Genomic DNA, 6,404 nt, shown 5'->3' on the forward strand with positions numbered 1-6,404 from the left:
CTCTCTCTGCCCCTCCCTGACTTGTGCACGCGCTCTCTCTCTCTCAAAAGTAAATAAATATTTTTAAAAATGAGAAACAAGAAAAAAGAAATGCATTGAAAGAGGTACTAAAATGTATTAAAGATACTATAGCCCTGGGTGCCTGGGTGGCTCAGTCAGTTAAGTATCTGACTTTGGCTCAGGTCATGATCTCACGGTTTGTGAGTTCAAGCCCCGTGTCAGGTTCTGTGCTGACAGCTCAGAGCCTGGAGCCTGCTTCGGATTCTGTGTCTCTGCCTCTCCCATGCTCATGCTCTGTGTCTCTCTCTGTCTGTCTCTCAGTAATAAATAAATGTTAAAAAATTTTTTTTGAAAAAGATATTATTCCTGTCTTCAAAGAGTTCAGGAGCTATTTGGGAAAATAAAACACACACAAAGTAAAAAAAAAAAATTGTATGTGTCAGAAGGTTATGGTGTCTATGAATTTCATAAAGTGTCTCAAGATAATTGTTTTAAGGGGCGCCTGGATGGCTCAGTCGGCTAAGTGTCTGACTTCAGCCCAGGTCACGGTCTTAACTGTCTGTGGATTCAAGCCCACGTAGGGTTCTGTGCTGACAGCTCAGAGCCTGGAGCCTGCTTCAGATTCTGTGTCTCCCTCCCTCTCTTTCTGACCCTCCCCCATGTGTGCTCCGTGTCTATCTCTCTCTCTCAAAAATAAATAAAACATTACCAAAAAAAATTGTTTTAAGATATTTGTTTTAAAAATGGGGCACCGGATCCACCAGAACTGAGGCCTCCACGGCTGGAGGGAGTGAGAGAGAGCGTGGTACCTAGGATTCAGTCCCAGAGAGCAGTCTTAAGGCAACCCTCCCCCCCCATCGCCATGCTCAGTCCTGTCTCCTCTCAGTCTGCTCCCCTCTTACAATTATAATGTATCTCACTTTACCAACAATGAAGCAACAGAAAGAGAAATCAAGGAATCGATCCCATTTACAATTGCGCCAAACACCATAAAATACCTAGGAATAAATCTAACAAAAGAGGTGAAAAATCTATACACTAAAAGATATAGAAAGAAATTGAAGAAGACACAAAAAAATGGAAAAAGATTCCAAGCTCCTGGATAGGAAGAATAAAAATTGTTAAAATGTCAATACTACCCAAAGCAATCTACAGATTCAATGCAATCGCTATCAGAATATCACCAGCATTCTTCACAGATCCAGAACAAACAATCCTAAAATTTGTAAGGGACTAGAAAAGACCCTGAATAGCCAAAGCAATCTTGGAAAAGAAAACCAAAGCAGGAGGCATCACAATCCCGGCCTTCAAGCTGTACTACAAAGCTGTAATCATCAGGACAGTATGGTACTGGCACAAGAACGGACACTCAGTTCAATCGAACAGTATAGAGAGCCCAGAAATGGACCCACAAATGTATGGCCAACTAATGTTTGACAAAGCAGGAAAGAACATCCAATGGAATAAAGACAGTCTCTTCAGCAAGTGGTGCTGGGAAAACTGGACGGCGACATGCGGAAGAATGAACCTGGACCCCTTTCTTACACCAGACACAAAAATAAACTCAAAACAGATGGAAGACCTAAATGTAAGACAGGAAGCCATCCAAATCCTCGAGGAGAAAGCAGGCAAAAACCTCTTTGATCTTGGCTGCAGCAACTTCTCACTCAACACGTCTCCGGAGGCAAAGGAAACAAAAGCAAAAATGAACTACTGGGACCTCATCAAAATAAAAAGCTTCTGTACAGCGAAGGAAACAATCAGCAAAACTAAAAGGCAACTAACAGAATGGGAGACGACATTTGCAAATGACGTATCAGAAAAAGGGTTAGTATCCAAAATCTATAAAGAACTTATCAAACTCAACACCCAAAAGCAAATAATCCGGTGAAGAAATGGGCAAAAGACATGAATAGACACTTCTCCAGAGAAGACATCCAGATGACCAACCGACACATAAAAAAATGCTCACCATCACTCATCATCAGGGAAATACAAATGAAAACCATAATGAGATACCACCTCACATCTGTCATAATGGCTAACACTAACAACTCAGGCAACAACAGATGTTGGCGAGGACGCGGAGACAGAGGATCTCTTTTGCATTGCTGGTGGGAATGCAAAGTGGTGCAGCCACTCTGGAAAACAGTATGGAGGCTCCTCAAAAAATTAAATAGAACTACCCCACCACTCAGCAATTGCACTACTAGGCATTTATCCAAGGGATACAGGTGTGCTGTTTCAAAGGGACACATGCACCCCCATGTTTATAGCAGCACTATCAATAATAGCCCAAGTATGGAAAGAGCCCAAATGTCTGTTGATAGATGAATGGATGAAGAAGATGTGGTATATATATATACAATGGAGTATTGCTTGGCAATCCAAAAGAATGAAATCTTGCCATTTGCAACTATGTGGAATGGAACTAAAGGGTATTATGCTAAGTGAAATTAGCTAGTCAGAGAAAGACAAATACCATATGACTTCACTCATATGAGGACTTTAAGACACAGAACAGATGAACATAAGGGAAGGGAAGCAAAAATCATATAAAAACAGGGAGGAGGACAAAACAGAAGAAGAGACTCACAAATATGAAGAACAAACTGAGGGTTCCTGGAGGGGTTGTGGGACGGGGGGGATGGCCTAAATGGGTAAGGGGCATTAAGGAATCTACTCCTGAAATCATTGCTGCACTAGATGCTAACTAACTTGGATGTAAATTTGAAAAAATAAAATTAAAAAGAAAATAATGTATCCCGCTTTGCTCAACATTACAAAGTAAGACAATGTATCCAGAAGAGTCTTCTGTGGCCTCCGAATTAGAGGATCTGTCACTAGCTGAGCCATCACCTGCATTTTCAGAGTCTTGGTTTTCTCATCTGTAGAATGAGGTTAGTAGTAACTGCTTTTCCTGCCTAGCTACAAGTTTGTCACGAGTTTCAAATGCCTCTGTGCGTTTGAAATTGCTGTTCAAATGCCAGTGATGACTAACACCTTCCGGCTTGCCGGTTGCATTATTACAGGCCTTCAGAGAGAAGCAATCTCTCTGAGGTGGGGTGTGTGATGCCCACATGAACTGTACGCACCAGGGTGTGCCAGGGTGTGCTTCTGCCAGGGTGTGCTTCCTGCTCTGCCACCATCAAGGAGCCCATCAAAATCTAGGCATTGACAAAATTCACCTATTAAAAACGCCCATGTTACGCTTGGCTCCAGTTACGAGGCCTCGCTGTGCCCTTAAAGGAAGAAATTCTCAGCTTTTCTTTACTCTGCTGACCTCATTCCCATCCATCCTGTTGAGAAGACCAAGTTTTGTTTTGTTTTTTTTTTTTAACTCACAAATTGTTAGGATCTTGCTCTAAAACAGAAAAGCTCTCAACAGTTCTGAAGGCCGTGAAGGAATATTTGGGTTGGAATACAGGCTAGCCGTGATCTTGGGCAAGTCACTTGACCTCCTGCCTAGGCGTCACCATCTGCTTCTCTAAAGGGTTGTTGTGGGGGCATCTGGGTGGTTCAGTTGGTTGGGTGTCCGACTTCGGCTCAGGTCATGATCTCACAGTCTGTGAGTTCAAGCCCCGCGTCGGGCTCCGTGCTGACAGCTCAGAGCCTGGAGCCTACTTCAGATTCTGTGTCTCCCTCTCTCTCTGCCCCTCCCCTACTCGCTCTCTGTCTCTCTCTCTCTCAAAAATAAATAAACGTGGAAAAAATTTTATTTATTTATTTATTTTATTTTTTAATTTTTTTTAATATATGAAATTTATTGTCAAATTGGTTTCCATACAACACCCAGTGCTCATCCCAAATGATGCCCTCTTCAATGCCCATCACCTACCCTCCCCCCCTCCCACCCCCCATCAACCCTCAGTTTGTTCTCAGTTTTTATTTTTATTTTTTTTTTCAACGTTTATTTATTTTTGGGACAGAGAGAGACAGAGCATGAACGGGGGAGGGGCAGAGAGAGAGGGAGACACAGAATCGGAAACAGGCTCCAGGCTCCGAGCCATCAGCCCAGAGCCCGACGCGGGGCTCGAACTCCCGGACCGCGAGATCGTGACCTGGCTGAAGTCGGACGCTTAACCGACTGCGCCACCCAGGCGCCCCTGTTCTCAGTTTTTAAGAGTCTCTTATGCTTTGGCTCTCTCCCACTCTAACCTCTTTTTTTTTTTTTCCCTTCCCCTCCCCCACGGGTTCCTGTTAAGTTTCTCAGGATCCACATAAGAGCGAACACATATGGTATCTGTCTTTCTCTGTATGGCTCATTTCACTTAGCATCACACTCTTCAGTAACATGGAAAAAATTTTACAAAGAGCTGCAAAATATATGAATAATGAAATAAGATACAGAAAAGCACAAAAATGTGCTAATGATTTGTGTAAGAAAAAAGGAGGGGATATATCTCTTCCATCTCTCTACTGATATACCTCTCTGTATAAATATTCGTACATAAAAAGATACAGATATATGTGTGTATGCATATTATAAGGATTATATGGATAAGATCTATCAGAAATCTTGCTATCTACACATCCTTACTGATATAACCCATATACATACCCATACACACATATATCTATCTGCATTCTTTCAGGTATCTTAGCTATATACAGACAGAGAAAGAAAATGTGGACGAGGAACACTGTAAACTGATAATTGTGTTTGCCTCTGGGGAGAGAAGCTGAGCGTCAGTGGTGGGAAAGAGATTTCTTTTTCCTCTATAGTCTGCTGTGTCATTTACATTTGTTTTATTTTTTTTTTTCAACATTTTTTTTTATTTATTTTTGGGACAGAGAGAGACAGAGCATGAACAGGGGAGGGGCAGAGAGAGAGGGAGACACAGAATCAGAAACAGGCTCCAGGCTCCGAGCCATCAGCCCAGAGCCTGACGCGGGGCTCGAACTCACGGACCGCGAGATCGTGACCTGGCTGAAGTCGGACGCTTAACCGACTGCGCCACCCAGGCGCCCCTACATTTGTTTTAAAGTAGCCTTCACGCTCAGCACCGAGTCCAACATGGGGCTTGAACTCACAACCAACCGTGAGATCAAGACCTGGGCTGAGATCAGAGTCGGATGCTTAACCGACCGAGCCACCCAGGCGCCCCTGTATCATTTACGTTGTGTGAATTAATTAATGTAATTACATTCTGTAATCATGCACACATATTATTAAGAGAAAGACCGTCCATGTGAAAGGGTTTGACACACACTAAGCACCTTAAAGATATTTGTGGATGTGAATCTTATTCATTAAGACCTCTATTTACCTAGGAGTTCCTGAGTGTGTTTTTATTTAAAAAAAAAAATAACAAAAGCTGCATCCAATGTGGCATATTAAGTTGTGACAACCCTGGATGGGTTGTGGGTCCATAGATGTTCACTAGAGTACTCTTTATTCTTGTCTCTATGTTGGAAATATTTTATAATAAAAAATAAAATTTCATAAAATAAATGATTAATAAATAATGGATCATATTAGTAATTTATTAATAATAAATAATAAAATAAATGGTGAATAAATAAATTCAATAAAATAAATTAATAAAATAAATTTTATTGGGGCGCCTGGGTGGCTCAGTGGGTTAAGCGTCCGACTTCGGTTCAGGTCATGATCTTGCAGTCCGTGGGTTCAAGCCCCGCGTTGGGCTCTGCGCTGACAGCTCAGAGCCTGGAGCCTGCTTTAGATTCTGTGTCTCCCTCTCTCTCTGCCCCTCCCCTGCTCATGCTCTGTCTTTCTCTGTCTCAAAAATAAACAAAAACATTTAAAAAATTTTTTTAATTTAAAAATAAAAAATAAAAAAATAAATTTTATTAATAAAATTTAATAAAATCTACTACCCTGCTGGGTAGTAACTGGAGGCGAATGGAAGAACAGACTTTAGAGGTGGGGTGGGGGGGCTCTGGTCATGTTCTGGTTTTGATGTGAGTGCTGGTTCTATAAGTCTGCTCACTTTACGAAAATTCATCAAGCTGTATCTGTCACTCATCTGAACCTATGTTACACTCCAAAAAAAAGTTTACTAAAAAAACCCTTTCCTGTTAAATTGAAATTTTTCATAATCACTTAGTAAAAGATTGGTTTAAAAAAAAATTGAGTATGAGATGATTTTTTTGCAAATTATCAGGGTCTGGGGAGTAACAGGAAGCCACGCTAAAATCAGTAGCTTTCCTTTAGTGTTAATTTGCATTTCCTCATCCTCACTGACATTGATCTTTATCTCACCCAACCTCCTTCACCCTTTACCTTGGGCTCCCTTGGCAATTTCAATGCACTCTTTTTCTGTTCTCGGAGGTGATGAAGTTGATGTCGGAATCAAATGGACCTGTGGGGAGAGAGGAAGAGAGAGAGAGACAGACAGAGAGAGGGAGATGGGAAGAACAGAGATGACTGGCCAAGATGT

The sequence above is a fragment of the Lynx rufus genome, unplaced genomic scaffold (assembly GCF_022079265.1).
Source record: "Lynx rufus isolate CCGP_SWC_20201006 ecotype Redwood Valley unplaced genomic scaffold, mLynRuf1.p SCAF_23, whole genome shotgun sequence".
Classification (NCBI taxonomy): domain Eukaryota; kingdom Metazoa; phylum Chordata; class Mammalia; order Carnivora; family Felidae; genus Lynx; species Lynx rufus.